The following is a 25,401-nucleotide window of genomic DNA, read 5'->3' as shown; positions in this document are numbered from 1 at the left end:
AACCAGTGACTTTGAATCCTCCCAGGTTTCTATGTGTTTAGAATGAGCCACATGGTGATAAACGGTGATCAATCCCATTTCTGCCATTGCCCCTTTAGCAAGAGGGTAGCTCTGCCAGTCACTTGCCAATCAATTTCACAGAATGTAGGTTGTGCCTCACCCAATTCGTCTCCTAATTAATGGAGTGACAAAATTTTGACATTTTGTTGGCTTCTCTGGCTCTTGTGGGAATTGGGGGAAGAGAATTGAAGGAGATTCAGGAGAAGGGGGAGAGTGAGTAAGGAGAGAAAAATACATACTGATTTAATGGGTCCTTGCCAATTCTTAGCTAATAACAATTTTTTAAATAAATAATTTTTTAATTATAAAAGCAATATGTGTTTAGGGCAGAGAATCTTTAAAAAATACTGGAAAGTATAAAGAATAAAATGTACACCACTTTAAGTTTGATCTGTTTTTTTTTTTTATGTAATGAAAACCTCAATGCCATCTAGCTTAAATGATTAGATAATATATTAGCTCATTCTAAAATTAGGGAAGACTTCAGTGCCATTTTAATTCAGAAATGTGACAATGCCACCAGATACAAGGTCGCATACCTTGTATCTGGTCAACCTCTGCTCCATATTCTGTGTGTCAGTTACCCTTAAGGCCAACTTCCTTCTACAGTCACAAAATCTCTTCTGATATCACCTGGGACTTCATATTTCCTCATCCATGATCAGGGAGAGAGAATGGGTATCTACCACCCAACTAAAATCCTTCAAGTCTTTCTAATTGGTTCAAACGAAAGTATATGCTTATCTCTGAATCAGACATTAATGCCAAGATAATGATTGCACTAAATGGCATGGGTCTGGATTATGTGTCTACCTCTAACCTAATAAGCATAACTAGAGGGATGGGATCATGCTGATTAGCCTCTCTCAATGATGGGCCACCTATGGAACTCAAGGTAAAAGTCAACCTTATCAAATTGCATGGCTGTTGCACCTGGTATGGAGGTAGAGCGGATAATGGGATGGATAATGGGGAGTCAGTCACAACATCTTCCATACACTGGAAACCCAATTGCCTAGGGAAGAACCATTGTTGGTATTTTTGCTACATAGCTCTGAACATACACATATACTTTGCGTGTGTGTTTGTGTGTGTATTGAAAATTAGAAATATACTATATATACTATTTTATATACTCTTTATTTTTCACTGAAAAATATATCCAGAGTTTTCTCATGTCATCAAATATTCTAAAAATTAGTTAAAAGGCTGCATGAAATTTAAATAACTCCCCGAATTTGAAAATTTACTGAGTTGTTTCATTTTTCATCCTTACAAATTAAGCTACAATAAATAAATTTGCACATATATCAGTGTTCATATCCAAGCTTGTTTCCATGGGATAGAATAAAAGAAGTAGAATCAGAGAGTGAAAGAATATAAGCAAAGCCTTTGGACACTTACTACCAAATGAACACCTTAAAATATTGTGCCAATTTTACATTCTTGGTAATAATATACATTAGTGTATTTAACTATCCACACCTGTTATATTTCTAAAGCCTCAAAGTATTAAAAAATATTATTTGGATTAGTAGTTAAATCTCTGGGGGAAAGTGAAAGGAGAGATCAGTGATTTATTAAAAACTTGGAATTCAGAATACAGAAGCTCTTGATTTTTCAACCCTTGATGTCTGGGCCTAGACTAATAGGAAACACAAAATAACATCATATTTGTGTGAAGAAGAAAAGTAATCCCCAGGGTCTACATGCTACTCTACTAGTTTTGACTCTTTGATACGTAAATCACTGGGCTGCAATTTAAGCCGGCTTGGGCAAAAAGGTACATTTATTGTCTCGTGTGACAATGAAGAGTAAGAGTGTAATTGGGAATGACTAGAACAAAAGATTTGATCGTACCAGGATTGTTACCTCACCTTTATCCATGTCTTCTACTGCAAATCGGAATTCTCTGAGAAGCTAGGACCCCAGTTGCCAAAACCTTCTGAGTCTGCATTTTCAAACCTTCACGACCAGAAAGCCTCACCTAAGCCTCAATTTCAAAGATCCAGGGCTATATCCTGATTGTTTAGGCTCAGTTCATCTGCAGATCCTTGCTTTAAAGATGGTTAAGGTGGGGCTTCCCTGGTGGCGCAGTGGTTGAGAGTCCGCCTGCCGATGCAGGGGACATGGGTTCGTGCCCCAGTCCGGGAAGATCCCACATGCCGCGGAGCGGCTAGGCCTGTGAGCCATGGCCGCTGAGCCTGTGCATCCGGAGCCTGTGCTCCGCAACAGGAGAGGCTACAACAGTGAGAGGCCCGCGTACCACAAAAAAAAGATGCTTAAGGTGGACTTCTGTAGAGCAACTAGTTGATACTTGATTGGCAGCCCCTTACATCAGAGACATGATCTAAGTAGGGAAGGGCAGGTTCTCTAGAGGAGAATGGCATTATCAGAAGAAGAGGGAAGACATGCTAAGTGGACACTAATAACTCATCATATAAATGTGATCTTTTAAAATCCTTAATGCCATGCCATAGTTACCACCATAAATGGGTAGAGAAGGAAACTAAGATTCATAGAAATCAAATTAATTGCCTTGGGTCTCAGTGTCTCTCTGTCTCTGTTGCTCTCTCTCTCTCAGACACACACACATACACACCACAGTGATGGAGCTGGATATTAAATCCCAGTCAGTCTAATTCTAAGTCTTATGCTCTTTCACTAATTATACATTAAACACTCTTTAGCAATGTGGCGATTATATGAATAAAGATACAATGATTAGATAGCAGGCAATAACAATCACCCCGCCACCTCCATGCACATACACGAACAACCTCCACCATGTGTTTATACACTCTCCTGGCTTGCTTCTAATCCAGGTGAGAGAATGTTTCATGTGTGTCCCCCATCAGCTCTGTCTCCATAAGCCCCAATTGCCTAGGGCTGCCATGAATCACAGAGGAACAAGAAGAAGGAGGGCACAAGTTGGAGGAAACAGACAACCTATCCTCAGCCCTCTCCAGGTCAAGATCTAACCTTCACTCTAGGAGGAGATGCTGAATTTCCATCTGACCACCTTTCAGTAATTTTCTCTTCTGCACTCCAGGACAGTGGGCTAACTCTTCCCAGAAGTGCGCAAAATGGCTTCTTAACATCACAGAAGAGCCTATAGATTTAGTCTAGTCTGTTCATCTCATTTTGTGGCCTAGGGGAATAATAACCAGAGAGATTAAATGACCTGCTCAAGTTAAAACCTAACGTCATAGGCAAATTCAAATTCAAGGCTTCCATCTCCCAGGCTAGAGATCTCCCACTCACACAAGGATGTTTCAGTCACTCCAGAGAAGAGTGAGCTCTGAGGGTAAAAATTAACATCAGGAAGAAGCTCCAGAGAAAATCATAAAGGACAATGAGTATCTGTGCAAACTTCAAAGAGTATCCCATTGTCTCCTTGGAAATAAATGAACTTGCATCTACTGATTGCAGTGTAAAAGGAGTAACTGAGGACAGTGGTGGAATTAGGAAGTCAACAAACATTTATTACGTACCTGTTAGGTGTCCAAACACCTTTTCTGTGCAAGGTGCTGGGGACAGAGCAATAAACAACACAGGTATGGTCACTGGCCTCAGTGACCATGCTAACAAAGATTGCTAACAAAGAAAGCAATCTAGCGGGGAAGATAGACTTTAAACAAAAAGTCACAGGTGTGATGGTTATTTTGAAAGGTCAGGTGCAGGATCCTGTGGGAATGCAAAGCCCATCTATGGCAGTAGGAACGGCCACTCAGAAGAGCAGAGTTTAAGCTGAGACTTGAATGATGAGTAGGATATACTCAGGGGCATGTGGAGCGGAGTAGTGAGCCAAGCAATAGTGTATCAAGGCCTGGAGGTGAAAGAAAGTGATGATGTGGAGATCTAAGAGCAGGTCCCTGTGTCTGAGCGTAGAGTGAGGGAGAAAGTGGAACAACTGCCTGGAGAGGCAAGTAGGGACCAGAGTATATAGAGCTCCATGAGCTATGTTCAAGAATTTGCTTATCCTAAGGACAATAAGAAGAGTTTTAAGCAGAGAGAGGCAGAATCATCTCTGCATTTTAAAAGATCATTCTAACATCAGCATTGAGAGATTAGAAGGGAGGGACTGAAATTGAACATGATGAAAAACCTCTTAGGAGGTGCTTACACTGGTCAGATTAAACCACGGTGGTGGCTTAGATGTGAACGTTAGCAGAAAGGAAGAGGGGACTCAAGATTTGCTTCCATTTTTCCCTGAGCCATGCATAACAGAAAAAGCAAAATTAAACCTAAAGTCTATACATGGTGGGCAGGGGGTCTCTGACAATTAAGATAAAAAAGAATCCAAACAGGAATCCCTCCTGTTTGCTGGGAAAGGATTAGAGAAATGAGTACACAGAAGAAAAATAAAATTAGGTGTAGTGATTCTTATTCACAGACACCATTTCCTGGCCAGATGCTGCTGTGGAACTTTCAGAAACACCCACTAAAATCATAAACGAAAATCACATATTCGTAACAATTAATGAGAATACAGGCTGAATATGCAATGTGGATGAAGATTTTGATTTACCCATGGAAGATGGAAATATATATGATAGAGGAAAACAATACCCAGAAATGTGATAAACATTTGCATGAAAATGAGCCACTAGAAAAACTCAATATTTCTTCAATACTTTATGCACCAAAGTATCTTCAGAGCAGTCAAAAAGAAATAATAATAAATAATCATAGTGAATTTTCCTGCCATTAATTTTGTCACAAAATTTCTGTTGACTGCAGTGGAAGTTCTGCATCTAGAATGTGGCCCAGGAAATATTTATAGTCTGTAACTCAGAGACCAAAGACCTTGAACATCAAGAAAATCTCTTACCCTTATTTATATACACTGTTCTTTATCACGAAGGAAGAGCTGGTACCCATTCCAACTAACCAATCATTATGCAAGGAATATTCTGACTCACCCAGCATCTTTAATGTGCCAATGGAAAGAGAGCGGGGAGAAGTCACAGCAACCATTAATAAAAAATGACTAGGGCTTTCTATCAACAGAAGCATCATTAGAAAATATATGGTAGGAAAATAGTAGGCTGTAGATTTGTGGTGGCAGGGATGGCAATGGAATACTAACATTTATACCCTCTTAAGCACTTTGTTTAAAATGATGCCGGATTTCAGGTAACTACATATGTGGTTAATACAGCATTTTGCAGTTTCAATTTCTTGCTAAATTCATGACTACAGTCTCAAAAGATGGGACTGCCTTACCTGAGTCTTTGGCTCTCCCTCCAGCCTCCAAACACAAATTCTTCTATTTTTTTCCAGTTTTATTGAAGTATAATTGACATGTAACATTGTATGAGTTTAAGGTATACAACTTAATGATTTGATATATATATTTATTACAAAATTATTATCACAATAAGTTTAGTTTAAAAATAGGGAGTGTTTCACAAATTTGCATATTATCTTTGCATAGGGGCCATGCTAGTCTTTTCTGTATGGTTCAATTTTTTTAGTGTTATGTACTGTTGAGTCGAGCATCACAGATATTTCTAACACGTAATTGGCTGTCATTGTCTGAGCATATCTTCCATGAAGGCTTTGGTCAATTCATGGCAAAAGATAAATCAGATATGAAGGGGAAGAACCTCAGATTAATCCAATACGTTCTTGAAAAGTCTCTTCTTTTTGCTGCAGTTCTACTCCCAATCATGAACCCTTGAGTAAATAATGAAAATATGATTCACATTTCCAATACACTGTGCAATCTGCATTTCAGCTGAGGATGCTTCTTGGTCACACAGTAGACTTGTAATTCCAAAGTAACTGTATTGCATTTTGAAAGAAAACAAGGCAGCCACATTCCATTAACAGAAAGCCTTCTTGAGCGTGTCTCTTGGTAGGTTAAATGGATCTGAGTCATGCGCTGAGGGTGAATGGGAGAATCATAAACGTTTATATAAAACACCTACAAATCTTAATAGGGGGAGGAGCTAAAACTACAAAAGTTCCCATTACTGTACAACTTTTCAAGTATCACTAATCATGTCACCAGTGGATTAACAGTATTCTGCTCTAATGACATTTCTGCCCTATCATTAACCCAAGCATGGTCCAAAAAGTTACTTGAGTCTCCATAAACGAGCTTACTGCAGTTTATGTGACTTCCAGTTCTATCAGTTCAATAGGAACAACAGCATCAAATTCCTCAACTAGGCTCAGTTGTATAGATCTGAAGTCTAGAGATCAGATTCCCATTGTGTCAGTTTTCCATGCCTTGTTTTCAAAAAAACATGGCTCTGACCCTGTTATTCATAGTAGCATACGACTGCTAATGATATTTCACTATTAATGTATATGCTGGCCTCAGACAGAACCTGGATAGATGGTGTTCTCAAATCACTACTCAGTCTACACTGGAAATTGTACTGGTTTTGATAAGAAGTAGTTGGAATATACCACCCACAAAAAAAAAAAAAAAGTCCTATAAAATCTAAACTTCTATTGGAATTCCAGGATTTATGTCACTATTATAGAAAAACTCATTTTGGTTATAGCACCAACATGGCCAAATAAATGACTTCTAGATGCAAGAAGAAAGTATTTGGCCAAGATAAATAGGTGTTCAAACAGGCCTCCCCAGCTTACTCGTTTTTCTATATGGAAAATGAACTAACCGAGTTTAATGGACATCAAATGAGATTGGAAGCCTGTTCTAATTCACTTCATTCTGTACCAGGAATGAGCAGTTTTTGATTTCCTTACATCCACCTTTAGCCTCTACAGTGTATTCTCAACAAACTGGCCAAGTGATCCTTTTAAAATAGACACCAGGTCATGTGACTTCTCTACTGAAAATTCCTCCATGTCTCTCACTCTACAAACAGTGCAAGCCAGAGCCCTGGCAAAGGTCTACAGGGCTATACGGTCTGGCCTCTCTGGTCTATTTCTTACCCTCCCCTGCTCACTTTACTCCAGTTCCACTGGACACACTGCTTCTCAAACACAAACAGCATATTCACACCTCTGGACCTTTGCACTATTTGTCCCCTTTGACAGGAACACTCTTCCCTCTGACATCACATGACTCATTTCCTCACCTTCTTCAAACCTTTGCTCAACAGTCACCATCTCAACAGGCAACCCTGTCCAACCTATTTGAAATTATATTGCACCCCTGCTCCTCACACTCCCAGCTCCCCCTTGTCCTATTCTGTTTGTCCTCCATAGTACCCATCACCTTCTAACATTCTACACAGTTTACATATTTACTATGTTTATTGTTTCTCTCCCTCACTAGAATTTAAACTTCACAAGGACAGAAACTTTAGTCCATTTTGTTCACTACTATACACTCAGAACTTGAAACAATGCATAGCCCATAGTAAATGCATGCTTAATAATATTAGTTGAATAAAAGAATGAATTCCAAAGTTGCTGAACATGGCAAAGATCTCGCCCACTGAAAATTCACAGCTGTTTTACTTTAAGCTATGATTTAAATTCTGAAGCCTCAGTTTTCTCATCTGTAAAATGGAATAATTATATTATTTAACACTTAGGCTTGTTGTAAAGATTAAGGGAGAAAAATGAGTGGAAAGTATTTTAGGCAATGATTCACATATTGATTAATTATTTTGATTGGTCCAAGAACAATGGCAAGCATACCTAACGTGTATATAGAATTTTACACCTTACAAAGAACACAATTGTTTTCATTAGATCCTCCCAGCATCCTCTCAGATTCACTCCAGGAAAATGTTAATAACTGGATCCTCAGTGTCTGTGCCTCAGCAATGTCAGGGATGTAGCCAACCACAAGGCTCTGAAAGATGGAGGCCGATTCAAACTGAAGTCCTCTGAGCCCAAGCCCGGTGCTCTCTCCTCAATATCAGACAAAGAAAGCATTGCTTCCAGTACAAGCTTTCAACAGAATGAAGTGATGTTTCCTATTTGTTTTTTTTTTTTTTTACTGAGTCTGGATGTCGGCACAGAATGTGGCTTAGATGAGGCAGTAGTCATCAGCACCAAGTACCCCTTGCAAATCCCAAGAAGTCAAGACTCAAGCCCTGGAAGAGATCTTCTCACCACTGATCACTTATTTAGTCACATGCGTGCAATCTGTAATACCTTTACTATCTCAGTGTTTCCTAACATCCCATAAACACCTCTAGAAAAGGCTTAGGTTTTCTGAGAGAAGCACCCCAATTCCTCATTCAGTCTTATTTACATAGTTGGCGTTCAGTAAATTCTTAACGCGTAATGAATGAATTTTAAAAATGGGTGTGTTTGCTGTTGCTGCCCACGTTAGCTTGCAACATAACATTTTCTCCCTTCTTTTCTACTAAAATAATTAGAGTACAAGCTGATGTCTACAGCGTCATGCCCCGCCCCATCCCTCACAATTGTGTTAATCAGAAAACAAGTTCCCCAGAATGTTGTGCACGAAAGAATTACACATTTAGGAAATGCTGAGTTAAACAATTTCAAACAGGCTTTTTTACTGCAGGACTTCTCAGAGCTTTTACCGCACAAATGTACACTGCAAATCTTCAAATTTTAGGTAGCATCTATAGCATTTTGCAAATGTATTGGAAAATTTGTGCACTTCCTCCCCCAGGAAACAAAGCTTTTTGCATGGAGTTTCTTTCAAGTTTACCAGAGAAGGCGTTTATCTGTAACAATTACACTCAGGGTCTTCAAAAGCAGATCCATATCCCACCCTCCCTATCCCACCCGGGAGGGAGGGAGATGCAAGAGAGAAGAGATATGGGAACATATGTATATATATAACTGATTCACTTTGTTGTAAAGCAGAAACTAACACACCATTGTAAAGCAATTATACTCCAATAAAGATGTTAAAAGAAAGAAAGAAAGAAAGAAAAAAAAAAGAGCAGATCCATAAAAATCTAAAATAAAATGCCAGGAACATGAAGAAGTCAAGGGGAGTTCACATTTTTTTTTTGTAAAGCTGAATACCTTAAAGGGTAATTTTACTTAGATTTACTATTTAATTTCCATTAAGCCTAATACTAGGTTTGTGTAAGCCCACAGATCCTGAAAGAGTATTATTCTGGAGGATGTGCTAAAGACTGATATTTATTTCACCTTTTTTTTAAAAGGAAGGCACTGGTTTGGGGTCCTTACATAATCTCATGGACTTTAAATAGAAGGCCAAAACTCCTCATAGGCAAAGTAGTTAAACTTATGATGGGAAGGAAAACAAAGGATGCTCCTGTCCTACTGGTCTTAGCACAGGGTCTCTTGGTCCATGTAAATGAAAATTTCTATCAAAAGGCAAACATTATCCAAAGACCTCTGTCAGTTAATAGCACCTTTTGAAAAAATATTTATTTATTTATATATTTGTTTGGCTGCGCTGGGTTTTAGTTGCCATACACGGGATCTTCATTGCGGCATGTGGGATATTTTGTTGTGGCATGTGAACTCTTAGTTGAGGCATGTGGGATCTAGTTCCCTGACCAGGGATCGAACCAGGCCCCCTGCATTGGGAGTGCAGAGTCTTAGCCATTGGACCACCAGGGAAGTCCCAGTTAATAGCATCTTATTTTTATTTACCAGGTAAGATTAAATAAACATAAAGTACTGAGAGCACAGGCCACAGAACTTACACATTTAAATGAGGCCAAGAAGAGGATGGTTGAGGGGTGAGGTATGTCAGGGAAGGATATCTGGGGTTGGGCTCCCTGAAGGAGGTGACAAGAAGGTCTTGTCAGGAAGAAGGATCCAGTAAAATGGGAATGAAAGACTCTTGAATTCCACTGCGTCCACTTTGTACATTAGCCTTGTGATAGCCATCATGACAGATCTTGAATATTAGAGTTTTTGTAGGAAACAGTAAGCAGAAAGCTAGGAGACCTAAAACTGGCTGTGTAGATGCTGCTGGCTGAAGATACAAAGGTACATAGAGAAGGAAGTCAGGTCCAGAGAAGACACTGCCTTTAGCTAATATGAGAAGCTACTGACAATGTGAGGTCCCCAGAGCCTGTCATAGGCATTTGAAGTTAAAATAAAACAAAACAATCATTTTCTCTGGCTTATCCAGGGGTATCCCATTCCCCCTCTTTCTCTACTCCACCCCACACCTCCACCCTTAGCCTTAGCCCCTGAATAAAGAGGGAATAGAAACTAGCCTGATAGTCTCTGCTGCTGTGACAGCTTTTAATATGTATATTAACAAATACCTTACTCATCATTATTGTCCTAAGTCCTATATTTCATTTTTCAAGCTATAGAAATATATAGACTATTTGAACAGTAGGCAAATCCCCTACTCTCTTTCTGAACATAGATGGTTTGTGAAGCATTAATGAAATCACTTGATGCTGAAATTTAGTCACTTTATGTGGCAACCCTTCCCTAAACTTTAAATTTGAAATTCCACACCGAAGTCCAGTTCGTTTTTGTTCTCCACATTCCCACTATGCTCCTCCTTCCAGGCTTTTCTAAATGTCATGCAGGATCCTCTCCAGGCAATCTGTATTAAGCACAGCTATTTGAGGCAAAGTCTTTCTCTTAGGGCACCTCATTTTGGAATATTTTAATGGGAAGATTTTAAATGGGTTAACCCTGAACCTTGAACAAACCTTCATTCTGCTGAGGGAGGGTGCACTGTTCCCAGATGAGTAGAGCTCATCACTGACCAGCCCAGCAAGCCATCAACCCACTCAGTCTCACCCACAGCTCCCTCCTCAGAGCTGTTGAAATCTGCTCTTCCTTTGTCTTCTTAAGAAGATCTAGCTTCCCCTGGATTCTCTCCAGGATAAAACCCACTCATTTCCTTGACTTGCAATGTCCTCTTGAAAACTAAGTAATGAAAGCAGATGCTCTAACTCAGACACATATTTTCTCACTCAAATGTTCATCACAGTTTCCCACCCAAAGCTGAAGCATTAGATGTTGGGAAAATCACAGTCTCTAACGCACACAGAAAGGTTGGTCAGGCTGTTTTTGTGTGTTCCATAACTACAACTTTCAATTAATCTAAAATTTTTTTTCATAAAACTTTTGTGTATTCTGTTTGAGTCCTTTAGGATATCCACAGAAAAACAAATATGCTTTTCTATCTGAGTATCCTGTATTCTTTTTGCATATTCATACCATTAAAAAAAAAAACAACAGCAATAAAGGTATTCTTTTTCTTGGAAGGAAAACCTGCTACCTGGAGATTACTTTCTTTGCCCAGTCACAATAAATTAAAATGCTTTCAACGAAAATTGCAAATAACACCCATAAAGGCAAAATCTGAACAATTATCTCCTCATATTCCTGCTTTTTCTTCCTCCCCCAGAATGTGGGGGGAGAAGGCTATCATATAAGGGGCAAGTCATTTCTACTTGTTCCCATAAACCAGCTGGCCTTATGCCTTGAAGAAGACCCTTCTTATAACTGCATTATCTGCTACAGATCAAAAATTTTCCGTGTTAAAGATTCCAAAAAAGCAGGCTGTTACAGTAAACTTGCGTGTCTTATTGAATGGCTGATTCCAAAAAATAAATAAATAAAATAAATTAATTAAAAGACTCACATCCAGTATTTCATGTGACTGCTGTTTATCCTCCATGGCATGTACAAACTTTTTTTTAGAAATTGCGGGAAGTGTCAAGACCCTTACTTGTTACAATTTAATTTTCTGCTGCTAAGGCAATTACAGTTCAATGAATGATGATTCAAACACATCGAAGTTTTCATTACTCTTTGCTTAATTTGTCAGTTAATGCCTTTGAGTTCTATGGTTTCCCCCGGCAGTCTTAACTTGCCCTTAAAAACCTGTCAAAGAAACAACCTTCTGATTCTGACGGGTTTAAAGGGTGTATATCCTTTCATTGTTAAGAAAGTTAGAACTCACTCCTCAACCAAAATATTCATACTTTAGGAATCCACAGTTAGGGAAGGTTGCAATAATTCTGGATTAGTGTTTTTTTAATACAACAGCAATGCAATAAATACCAGAAATAAGAGTTCATGCTTAAAATACTATATATCACAAGAATGTTACTTTCTATCAATGTTTCTTAGTGGTTTATGGTTACCTGATAAATGTTGGACTTTTACATTCCTCTCCAGGTCCCAAGCATCTATTACATTTATACATTTTATACGTCTCTAATGTTTTTGCAATACATTTTCCTGAATCGGCTGATGACATTTAATAGAATGTTTAAGACACAGTATAAAACCTTAAATGCTTTTGCTTATTCTGGGGGAAAAATGTGCACATAGATTGTATTTCAAATTAAAACCTACGATGGTATACCTAACATTTTTGCTTCTGCTATACATATTAAAATAGAACTAAGTGCTCCTTATGCAATGCTGCAGCATCAGTACAAATAACAAGCTCTCGTACTTACAAGCAAGCTAGATGATTAAGGAGTTTTAATGAAGGGAAACAAAACCACAGTGCTGGGATGTAACAGTCCATGAAATTCTTATTGGTAGAAAGAGAATTTGCAGTAAATAAATATTAACCTAAATGTTATAGAAAACATAAAGCAAACAAGGGAAAAATGTATTCTTTAAGCTAAAATATAGGTTAAAAATTGCTGACAATGTAAGGGAAGTCTATTTGCATACCACAGGGCTCCATCTGCTGTGGAAAATATAAGCTGCAAGAATGATTTAATATTTAATAGAAGTAGTAGCCACTGTTAATTATAATTTGCACATTTACAAATCAGCACTGATAGCAATACAAATTATGAAATATAAGGGTGTTCTGCTGGATACTAGGGAAAATAAGATGACAGACAAAGTTAATGGAGTATCCCTAACCACAGCTCTGTCAGAACACATCAGAGAACTAATCCAGTTACAAAGAGCCTGCAATGGAAAATCTATTTAAAATATTAAAATGCTGTTTGGTAAAAGCTTTTTCATAGTGCATTTTACTTAAACAGTTGCTTATTGCTCATGGGTCATTAGCTGTACACCCAGATGCATTCTGCAAACTGCCATTTAAAAGAATAGTAGAAATTAAATAAGAAATATATTTCTGCAGCATTTTTTCTTGATATATAGAAAGAGTTCGCTTAATATCTAGTCTGGATATGGAAAAAATAGCGTGTGGTCACACCATAAGTGGAAAGCTGTGGAATTAAGCACTACACTTTGCCTACACAGGGCCATAAAATTCAACACAACTTCTCCCTCTAGACCCAATCTTATTCTCATTTATACTTAGATGCTAATAGTGATGATACAAATCAACTCTTATTTAGTAAGAAGACAGAAAGTAGCATTGATTTTTTCATTAATCTTCTATCACCTCATTTCTCTCATCATCAAATAGTATGGATTAGTAGTAGGCGCAATTTATGCACAATGTTTTAATAGTAACTTTTGTTCTCTATATCATTAATACTATTAATTTTAGCCTCTGGAATCCCTAATTTATGGAACTGATCCTGTATCCAAACTCCTTCAATTTACTATGATTAGGAAATCTTTACTCTGTGACCATTATCTTTAATGTATGATAAAGATGTTTCTGCATCTTGGAAAAAAAATATAGAACAAAGGCTATACCAAGAATAGAGTTTTAAATAGAAAAGCGTAAGCAAGTTAAACTGTTGTAGTTCACATATGAATGTGAAACTGGATGTTGTCACAGTACAGCAGGAAATATTAGCACATATTTAAGTCTACCTAAAGTATACTATGAAGGTATTTGTTGGGTGCAGGCAGAGTTCAAAAACCAGCAGTCTCAGGATCAAGTACTTACAGGAGACATTTTCTTAGCCATCTTCTTTTTTAAACTGGAATTGGAATCTTATAGACAGCGTACCCACCACCTCTTATTTTTAGCAACTTCATGCCTTTGCATTTTCTTCCTGAGCTCTGTAAGTATTATTCATGACTTAAAAAAATTTTTTTCATCACTATTAATATGCTACTTTATCTGTTCTTGGATATGCTAGATGTATTTTTTCATCACCCAAAACATCCAGGTCGTGAATTCACAGCTACAACCTAATAAAGGACCCATGAGTTATGGACTTCATTAATTTGAGGCCTCAAAGGTACTACAGCACTAGTAGAAAGATGTTGAAAATATCTGCATATTAGCAATGGAAACCTCTCAGGAACTTGTCTGTCTTCATCAGGTCTCTGGGTGAAACACACACACACACACACACACACACACACATACACACACACACACACAAATTATAATAGTTTCTTCTGAGAATCAGCCCCATTGACTTGCTATCATTCAGGTCACAATTTCAAATATATACCATCTGCGCAGCCAGAGAAACCTGAAGCTGAAATATTATATTCGAATGGTATCAACTTAGTAGCATCCAATTGTACCCATAAGGAGCAAGCACAAGATCTTTCTAGAGGAAAATATCCCCAAGTTAGGCCCTCAAGATTCCCACAGAATTTTAACAAAATATGAGCTCATAGTAAAAAAAAATTACCAAGCATATGAAGAAATACTCCACTATTTATGAGAATGAGCAGAAACACCACAGGTTTAAACCCCTAAGCCTTTAGAGTTCTAAAACTATCAGTTATAGAATGTAAAATAATTATGAATGGACTGTTTTAAAAAGAGAGAGAAATAGAAAAATAAGATACGTGAGCAAGGAAGAAACAGCAAAAATGACCAGTCAGATTTGGAAAATAAATAAAATGCATCGAAATAAGACACACACACATATTGAATTTTTTAAATCATTGGAAGGGAGTTCTGCTTCCAATAGTGGCAAACTAGATATTCCAGATCAACTCTCCAGCTTAAAACAACCAATAAATGTGAGCAGGGAGAACAGTATGAAGGTTCCTTAAAAAACTAAAAATCGAACTACCATACGACCCAGCAATCCCACTACTGGGCATATACCCTGAGAGAACTATAATTCAGAAAGAGTCATGTACCACAATGTTCATTGCAGCTCTATTTACAATAGCCAGGACATGGAAGCAACCTAAGTGTCCATCAACAGATGAATGGATAAAGAAGATGTGGCAAATATATACAATGGAATATTACTCAGCCATAAAAAGAAACAAAATTGAGTTATTTGTAGTGAGGTGGATGGACCTAGAATCTGTCATACAGAGTGAAGTAAGTCAGAAAGAGAAAAACATATACCGTATGCTAACACATATATATGGAATGTTAAAAAAAAAAGGTTCCGATGAACCTAGGGGCAGGACAGGAATAAAGAAGCAGATGTAGAGAGTGGACTTGAGGACACAGGGAGGGAGAAGGGTAAGCTGGGACAAAGTGAGAGAGTGGCATGTACACTACCAAATGTAAAATAGATAGCTAGTGGGAAGCAGCTGCATAGCACAGGGAGATCAGCTCGGTGCTTTGTGACCACCTAGAGGGGTGGGTGGGATAGGGAGGATGGGAGGGAGACACAAGATGGAGGAGATATGGGGATATATGTATATGTATAGCTGATTCACTTTGTTTTAAAGCAGAAACTAACACACTATTGTAAAGCAATTATACTCCAATAAAAATGTTAAATAAATAAATAAATGTGAGCAAATTGTTTTGAATAGTATGTTTTAATTCACTGGAAAAACAACAAGAAAGTAAAGAATTATGAATTCAAAAATGCAAAAATTGAGAGAATTCAACCTATGGGTCTCTGCTATTTCCAAAACAAACTTTTCCACAGAGCTTTAACAGACTCATGAGGCTAAATGGAAAGAAATTCAAGTTCAGAATCTGCCAACGGGGCAGAGACTGACAAATCTCCTAGGCTTTGGAATAAGGGTGAACAAAACATAAAGCACTCTCAAAAGATCTAAAAACCCCACTCGATTAAAGCAAACCTTGATTACTAATGTCCTTAACTACCTATTAGAAATAAATATAAATTTTCTCTGGTGGAAGATAACCTCACCCCAAGCCTCAAGTTATCTTTATTTTTTTGATATGCAGTGATTAGAATTTATCAACAAAAAATAATAATAAATCAGGCATATAATTAAGCAAGATAATGTAATCAAAACCTAAGAGAAATAATAGGGAATAGAAGTAGATCCAGAGAGAATGTGAATAATGGAGTTATCAACTAGTAACTTAAAAATAACTATGCTTAATATGTTCAAATAAATTTTAAAAAACAGATTAGCAATTTTAACAGAGAATATAAACTATAAAAATGGCAATTCTAGAAATTAAAAATATAATAATTTAACTTAGAATTCAATGGCTAGGATTAACTGCAGAATAGACAGAACTAAAAGGACTGCTAGTGATTTAAAATATAGAAATATATCCGGGATAGATTAGAAAACGTACCAATATTTCTATAGAAATATCAGTGTCAATAAACAAAAATATGTTAATTGAAAATATCCATTATAAAGCACAGAGAGGAAAAAGATAGGTTGAAAAACATCATAGAGTATAAGAACTCTGGTCAATGAAATTAAAAGGTTTAATCTACAGCTAATTAAGGTCCCAGAAGAGTTGAGAGAATGAACTTGAAGTATTATTTGAGAAGATAATGACCGAGAATGTTTTGAAATTGTTGAGAGACATTAAGCCATACTTTCAAAAAGACAAAATGTCAAGCAAGCAATGTCAAGCAAGATAAATATTAAAAATGTCACACCAGGTATAACTGTAGATCCTATAACCAGCTAGAGAAAAGATATTCACCTTAAAATGAGCATCAAAAAGACTAATAGCGAGGCTTCCGGGAAGATGGCGGAAGAGTAAGATGCGGAGATCACCTTCCTCCCCACAGATACACCAGAAACACATCTACACGTGGAACAACTCCTACAGAACACCTACTGAATGCTGGCAGAAGACCTCAGACCTCCCAAAAGGCAAGAAACCCCCCACATACCTGGGTAGGGCAAAAGAAAAAAGAATAAACAGAGACAAAAGAATAGGGACAGGACCTGCACCAGTGGGAGGGAGCTGTGAAGGAGAAAAGGTTTCCACACACTAGGAAGCCCCTTCGCGGGCGGCGACTGCAGGTGGCGGAGGGGGGAAGCTTCAGCGGAGGAGAGCACAGCAACAGGGGTGCGGAGGGCAAAGTGGAGAGATTCCCGCACAGAGGATCAGTGCCGACTGGCACCCACCAGCCCGAGAGGCTTGTAGGCTCACCCGCTGGGGCGGGCGGGGCTGGGGGTTCAGGCTCGGGCTTCGGTTGGAGCGTCGGGAGAGGACGGGGGGTGGCAGCGTGAACACAGCCTGCAGGGGGGTTAGTGCACCACGGCTAGCCAGGAGGGAGTCCGGGGAAAAGTCTGGACCTGCCGAAGAGGCAAGAGACTTTTTCTTACCTCTTTGTTTCCTGGTGTGCGAGGAGAGGGGATTAAGAGCGCTGCTTAAAGGAGCTCCAGAGACGGGTTCGAGCTGTGGCTAAAAGCACGGAACCCAGAGACAGGCATGAGACGCTAAGGCTGCTGCTGCCGCCACCAAGAAGCCTGTGTGCGAGCACAAGTCACTATCCACACCCCCCTTCTGGGAAGCCTGTGCACCCCGCCACTGCCAGGGTCATGGGATCCAGGGTCAACTCCCGGAGAACGCACACCGCCCCTCAGGCTGGTGCAACATCACACCGGCCTCTGCCACCGCAGGCTCGCCCCGCACGCCGTGCCCCTCCCTCCCCTCGGCTCCAGAGACCTACACGCAGAGGCGGGGCAATCCAAAGCTGAGCCCTGGAGCTGTGAGAACAAAGAAGAGAAAGGGAAATCTCTCCCAGCAGCCTCAGAAGCAGTGGATTAAAGCTCCACAATCAACTTGTACCCTGCATCTGTGGAATACATGAATATACAACGAATCATCCCAAATTAAGGAAGTGGACTTTGAGAGCAAGATTTAGGATATTTTCCCCTTTTCCTCTTTTTGTAAGTGTGTATGTATATGCTTCTGTGTGAGATTTTGTCTCTATAGCTTTGCTTCCACCATTTGTCCTAGGGTTCTATCCGTCCGTGTTTTTTTTTTTTGTTTGTTTTCTTAATTTTTTTCTTGTTTTTCTCTTAATAATTATTTTTTTATTTTAATAACTTTATTATATTTTGTCTTACTTTATTTTTTTTTACTTTATCTCCTTTCTTTTTTTCCTTCCTTCCCTCCTTCCTCCCTCCCTCCCTCCTTTCTTTCTTTCCTTCTCTCTTTCTACTTCTACTCATTCTTTCTTTCTAATTTTTCTCCGTTTTATTCGGAGCTGTGTGGATAAAAGGCTCTTGCTGCAGCAGCCAGGAGTCAGTGCTGTGCCTCTGAGGAGGGAGAGCCAACTTCAGGACACTGGCCCACAAGACACCTCCCAGCTCCACATAATATCAAATGATGAAAATCTCCCAGAGATCTCCATCTCAACACCAGCACCCAGCTTCACTCAATGACCAGCAAGCTACAGTGCTGGACATCCTATGCCAAACAACTAGCAAGACAGGAACACAATCCCACCCATTAGCAGAGAGGCTGCCTAAAATCATAATAAGTCCACAAACACTCCAAAACACACCACCAGACGTGGACCTGCCTACCAGAAAGACAAGATCTAGCCTCATCCACCAGAACACAGGCACTAGTCCCCTCCACCAGGAAGCCTACACAACCCACTGAACCAACCTTAGCCACTGGAGACAGATACCAAAAACAACGGGAACTACGAACCTGCAGCCTGCAAAAAGGAGACCCCAAACACAGTAAGATAAGCAAAATGAGAAGACAGAAAAACACACAGCAGATGAAGGAGCAAGATAAAAACCCACTAGACCTAATAAATGAACAGGAAATAGGCAGTCTACATGAAAAAAATTCAAATAATGATAGTAAAGATGATCCAAAATCTTGGAAATAGAATAGAGAAAATGCAAGAAACATTTAACAAGGAACTAGAAGAACTAAAGATGAAACAAACAACGATGAACAACACAATAAATGAAATTAAAAATACTCTAGACGGGATCAATAGCAGAATAACTGAGGCAGAAGAACGGATAAGTGACCTGAAAGATAAAATAGTGGAAATAACTACTGCAGAGCAGAATAAAGAAAAAAGAATGAAAAGAACTGAGGACAGTCTCAGAGACCTGTGGGACAACATTAAACACATGAGCATTCGAATTATAGGGGTTCCAGAAGAAGAAGAGAAAAAGAAAGGGACTGAGAAAATATTTGAAGAAGTTATAGTTGAAAACGTCCCTAATATGGGAAAAGAAATAGTTAATCAAGTCCAGGAAGCACAGAGAGTCCCATACACAATAAATCCAAGGAGAAATATGCCAAAACACATATTAATCAAACTATCAAAAATTAAATACAAAGAAAACATATTAAAAGCAACAAGGGAAAAACAACAAATAACACACAAGAGAATCCCCATAAGGTTAACAGCTGATCTTTCAGCAGAAACTCTGCAAGCCAGAAGGGACTGGCAGGACATATTTAAAGTGATAAAGGAGAAATACCTGCAACCATGATTACTCTACCCAGCAAGGATCTCATTCAGATTTGATGGAGAAATTAAAACCTTTACAGACAAGCAAAAGCTGAGAGAGCTCAGCACCACCAAACCAGCTTTACAGCAACTGCTAAACGAACTTCTCTAGGCAAGAAACACAAGAGAAGGAAAAGACCTACAATAACAAACCCAAAACAATTAAGAAAATGGGAATAGGAACATACATATCGATAACTACCTTAAAAATAAATGGACTAAATGCTCCCACCAAAAGACACAGATTGGTTGAATGGATACAAAAACTAAGACCCATATATTTGCTGTCTACAAGAGACCCCCGGCAGACCTAGGGACACATACAGACTGAAAGTGAGGGGATGGAAAAAGATATTTCATGCAAATGGAAACCAAAAAAAAGCTGGAGTAGCAATTCCATATCAGACAAAATAGACTTTAAAATAAAGACTATTAGAAGAGACAAAGAAGGACACTACATAATGATCAAGGGATCAATCCAAGAAGAAGATATAACAATTGTAAGATTTATTCACCCAACATAGGAGCACCTCAATACATAAGGCAAATGCTAACAGCCGAAAAAGGGGAAATCAACAGTAACAGATTCATAGTAGGGGACTTTAACACCCCACTTTCACCAATTGACAGATCATCCAAAATAAAAATAAATAAGGAGACACAAGCTTTAAATGATACATTAAATAAGATGGACTTAATTGATATTTATAGAACATTCCATCCAAAAACAACAGAATACACATTTTTCGAAAGTGCTCATGGAACATTCTCCAGGATAGATCATATCTTGGGTCACAAATCAAACCTTGGTAAATTTAAGAAAATTGAAATTGTATCACATATCTTTTCCGACCACAACGCTATGGGACTAGACACCAATTACAGGAAAAGATCTGTAAAAAATACAAACACATGGAGGCTAAACAACACACTACTTAATAACGAAGTGATCACTGAAGAAATCAAAGAGGAAATAAAAAATACCTAGAAACAAATGACAATGGAGACACGATGACCCCAAATCTATGGGATGCAGCAAAAGCAGTTCTGAGAGGGAACTTTACAGCAATACAATCCTACCTTGCAAAACAGGAAACATCTCAAATAAACAACCTAACCTTGCACCTAAAGCAATTAGAGAAAGAAGAACAAAAAACCCCCCAAAGTTAGCAGAATGAAAGAAATCATAAAAATCAGATCAGAAATAAATGAAAAAGAAGTGAAGGAAATGATAGCAAAGATCAATAAAACTAAAAGCTGGTTCTTTGAGAAGATAAACAAAATAGATAAACCATTAGCCAGACTCATCAAGAAAAGAAGGGAGAAGACTCAAATCAATAGAATTAGAAATGAAAAAGGAGAAGTAACATCTGACACTGCAGAAATACAAAAGATCATGAGAGATTACTACAAGCAACTGTATGCCAATAAAATGCACAACCTGGAAGAAATGGACAAATTCTTAGAAATGCACAACCCGCCAAGACTGAATCAGGAAGAAATAGAAAATATGAACAGACCAATCACAAGCACTGAAATTGAAACTGTGATTAAAAATCTTCCAACAAACAAAAGCCCAGGACCAGATGGCTTCACAGGCGAATTCAATCAAACATTTAGAGAAGAGCTAACACCTATCCTTCGCAAACTCTTCCAAAATATAGCAGAGGGAGGAACACTCCCAAACTCATTCTACGAGGCCACCATCACCCTGATACCAAAACCAGACAAGGATGTCACAAAGAAAGAAAACTAAAGGCCAACATCACTGATGAACATAGATGCAAAAATGCTCAACAAAATACTAGCAAAGAGAATCCAACAGCACATTAAATGGATCATACACCATGATCAAGTGGGGTTTATTCCAGGGATGCAAGGATTCTTCAATATACACAAATCAATAAACGTGATACACCATATTAACAAATTGAAGGAGAAAAACCATATGATCATCTCAGTAGATGCAGAGAAAGCTTTTGACAAAATTCAACACCGATTTATGATAAAAACCCTGCAGAATGTAGGCATAGAGTGTATTTTCCTCAACATAATAAAGGCCATATATGACAAACCCACAGCCAACATCGTCCTCAATGGTGAAAACCTGGAAGCATTTACACTAAGATCAGGAACAAGACAAGGTTGGCCACTTGCACCACTCTTATTCAACAGAGTTTTGGAAGTTTTAGCCACAGCAATCAAAGAAGAAAAGGAAATAAAAGGAATCCAAATCGGAAAAGAAGTAAAGCTGTCACTGTTTGCAGATGACATGATACTATACATAGAGAATCCTAAAGATGCTACCAGAAAACTACTAGAGCTAATCAATGAATTTGGTAAAGTAGCAGGATACAAAATTAATGCACAGAAATCTCTGGCATTCCTATACACTAATGATGAAAAATCTGAAAGTGAAATCAAGAAAACACTCCCATTTACCATGGCAAGTAAAAGAATAAAATATCTAGGAATAACCTACATAAGGAGACAAAAGACTTATATGCAGAAAATTATAAGACACTGATGATAGAAATTAAAGATGATACAAATAGTTGGAGAGATATACCATGTTCTTGGATTGGAAGAATCAACATTATGAAAATGACTCTACTACCCAAAGCAATCTACAGATTCAATGCAATCCCTATCAAACTACCACTGGCATTTTTCACAGAACTAGAACAAAAACTTACACAATTTGTATGGAAACCAAAAGACCCCGAATAGCCAAAGCAATCTTGAGAATGAAAAACGGAGCTGGAGGAATCAGGCTCCCTGACTTCAGACTATACTACAAAGCTACAGTAATCAAGACAGTATGGTACTGGCACAAAAACAGAAAGATAGATCGATGGAACAGGATAGAAAGCCCAGAGATAACCCCACGCACATATGGTCACCTTATCTTTGATAAAGGAGGCAGGAATGTACAGTGGAGAAAGGACGGCCTCTTCAATAAGTGGTGTTGGGAAAACTGGACAGGTACATGTAAAAGTATGAGATTAGATCACTCCCTAACACCATACACAAAAATAAGCTCAAAATGGATTAAAGACCTAAATGTAAGGCCAGAAACTACCAAACTCTTAGAGGAAAACATAGGCAGAACACTCTATGACATAAATCACAGCAAGATCCTTTTTGACCCACCTCCTAGAGAAATGGAAATAAAAACACAAATAAACAAATGGGACCTAATGAAACTTCAAAGCTTTTGCACAGCAAAGGAAACCATAAATAAGACCAAAAGCCAACCCTCAGAATGGGAGAAAATATTTGCAAATGAAGCAACTGACAAAGGATTAATCTCCAAAATTTATAAGCAGCTCATGCAGCTCAATAACAACAAACCAAACAACCCAATCCAAAAATCGGCAGAAGACCTAAATAGACATTTCTCCAAAGAAGATATACAGACTGCCAACAAACACATGAAAGAGAAATGCATATCCAAACTACAATGAGATATCATCTCACACTGGTCAGAATGGCCATCATCAAAAAATCTAGAAACAATAAATGCTGGAGAGGGTGTGGAGAAAAAGGAACCCTCTTGCACTGCCGGTGGGAATGTAAATTGATACAACCACTGTGGAGAACAGTATGGAGGTTCCTTAAAGAGCTACAAATAGAACTATCGTATGACCCAGCAATCCCACTACTGGGCATATACCCTGAGAAAACCATAATTCAAAAAGAGTCATGTACCAAAATGTTCATTGCAGCTCTATTTACAATAGCCCGGAGATGTAAACAACATATGTGTCCATCATCGGATGAATGGATAAAGAAGATGTGGCACATATATACAATGGAATATTACTCAGCCATAAAAAGAAACGAAATTGAGCTATTTGCAATGAGGTGGATTGACCTAGAGTCTGTCATACAGAGTGAAGTAAGTCAGAAAGAGAAAGACAAATACCGTATGCTAACACATATATATGGAATTTAAGGGGAAAAAATGTCTTACCTAGGGGTAAGACAGGAATAAAGACACAGACCTACTAGAGAATGGACTTGAGGGTATGGGGAGGAGGAAGGGTAAGCTGTGACAAAGCAAGAGAGAGGCATGGACATATATACACTACCAAACATAAGGTAGATAGCTAGTGGGAAGCAGCCGCATAGCACAAGGAGATCAGCTCAGTGCTTTGTGACCGCCTGGAGGGTTGGGATAGGGAGGTTGGGAGGGAGGGAGACGCAAGAGGGAAGAGATATGGGAACATATGTATATGTATAACTGATTCACTTTGTTATAAGGCAGAAACTAACACACCATTGTAAAGCAATTATACTCCAATAAAGATGTAAAAAAAAAAAAAAGAAAAGAAAAAAAAGATTAATAGCTAACTTCCCTAGAGAAAAAGTCAAAGCCAGAAGACAATGGAATGATTTTTCAAAATGCTGAAATAAAATACCTGCTACCATAAAATGTTATGCCTAAGAGAAACAGTTCTCAAAAATAAAAACTAAAGACTTTTTCAAACAAACCAAAAAATCATTCAGGTGTGAACTAAATAAAATAGAAAAAGTATTCTTCAGGGAGAAGCAAGATTCCATATGGAATTGAAATACCTAAATAAACTGAGAAATGTACCACATTCATGATAGGATGGCTTAATGTAGTTAAGTTAGTAGTTTTCCTCAAAATTAATCTTAGAGGCAATAAAATTCCACTCAAAATTCAAACCAAATATTTGAGAAATTCAACAAGCATTCTAAAATGAATATGGGCAAAGTTCTAAGATAAGCCAAGACACTCCCAAAAGGGCAGGGAGAAACAAGTTAAGTGGGATATTTCTACCAGAAATCAAGGCTTATTATAAAACTGTATTAATTAAGCCAATGATGTTTTACACAACTATACAAAAATTAATCAAAGAAATATAATAAAGCATACAGAAATGGACCCACATACACCCATGTGTCAGTGATATTGCAGGTTATTGAAGAAAGAAAATACTAGTCAAGAAATTGTATTAGAAAAACTGATAATCCATTTAGAAAACATAAAATTGAATCTCAATCCATATTCTAGATGGATTAAGTACATATATGTAAAAAACTAATCTTTACAAATTTTAGAGGAAATATAAGAGAATATCTTTATCATCACTGGTAGAGAAGTATTTCTTAAACAAGAACCCCAAATCTAGTAACCAAATAGGGCAAAATTGGTCAATTTGCCTACCTTGGTGTTAAGAAATGATTAACAGAACATTTCCTCAGCAGAATATACTGACTACAGGTTGACTTTCAGAAGCTAGTGACCTGCTTTCTAGTTATTCCATATTTGAGCTATATTTACCAAAAACATTTCAATTTGTTCCCAAATCTGTTTTTTCCCAGTTGTATTTCTTATTATATCATATTTTATGATTGCCTACTTCAACGTTTTTGGTTAAGCTACTATCCACCAGAGTTAATTGTGTTGCATACAAAAGGCTTTTATTTGGACTTCCCTGGTGGCGCAGGGATTGAGAATCCACCTGCCGATGCAGGGGACACGGGTTCGTGCCCCAGTCCGGGAAGATCCCACATGCCGCGGAGCGGCTGGGCCCGTGAGCCATGGCCGCTGAGCCTGCGCGTCCGGAGCCTGTGCTCTGCAGGCCACAACAGTGAGAGGCCAGCGTACCGCAAAAAAAAAAAAAAAAAAAAAAAAGCCTTTATTTTCCATAGGCATAATTTAAACAACTATGCAGAACATTCAACTTAAATGTTTTTTTCTAAAAAGTTGATTTTGTTATTTAATAAATTATTAACATATATTCCCCACCCTAAAAAAATAAGCAAAAAAATTCATAAGGAAATATTAAAAAATAAAACTAACCATAAACTTAGAGAAGGCATTGGTAAAATATATAACCAAAAGTTTACTATTTGTATTTTAAAATCCAGGAAATCAATAAGGAAAGGG

General features: G+C 38.1%; 1 long non-coding RNA gene and 1 other non-coding gene across 2 annotated transcripts in view; both read right to left on the bottom strand.

Annotated features, from left to right (window-relative positions):
- The window catches only part of LOC132593789 (uncharacterized), a 191,708-nt gene extending 174,119 nt beyond the window's left edge, over nt 1-17,589 (bottom strand). The window contains exon 1 of the long non-coding RNA XR_009559642.1: nt 17,314-17,589. This is a non-coding gene — a long non-coding RNA (uncharacterized lncRNA). The remainder of the gene's footprint in view (nt 1-17,313) is intronic.
- Nucleotides 5,456-5,567, bottom strand: LOC115858399 (U6 spliceosomal RNA). Its single transcript, XR_004041634.1, has one exon. It is a non-coding gene; the product is annotated as a U6 spliceosomal RNA (small nuclear RNA).
- Nucleotides 17,590-25,401: the final 7,812 nt, after the last annotated feature.

This window comes from Globicephala melas, chromosome 1 (assembly GCF_963455315.2).
Source record: "Globicephala melas chromosome 1, mGloMel1.2, whole genome shotgun sequence".
Taxonomy (NCBI): Eukaryota; Metazoa; Chordata; class Mammalia; order Artiodactyla; family Delphinidae; genus Globicephala; species Globicephala melas.
This window is presented reverse-complemented; position numbering and strand designations above follow the sequence as displayed.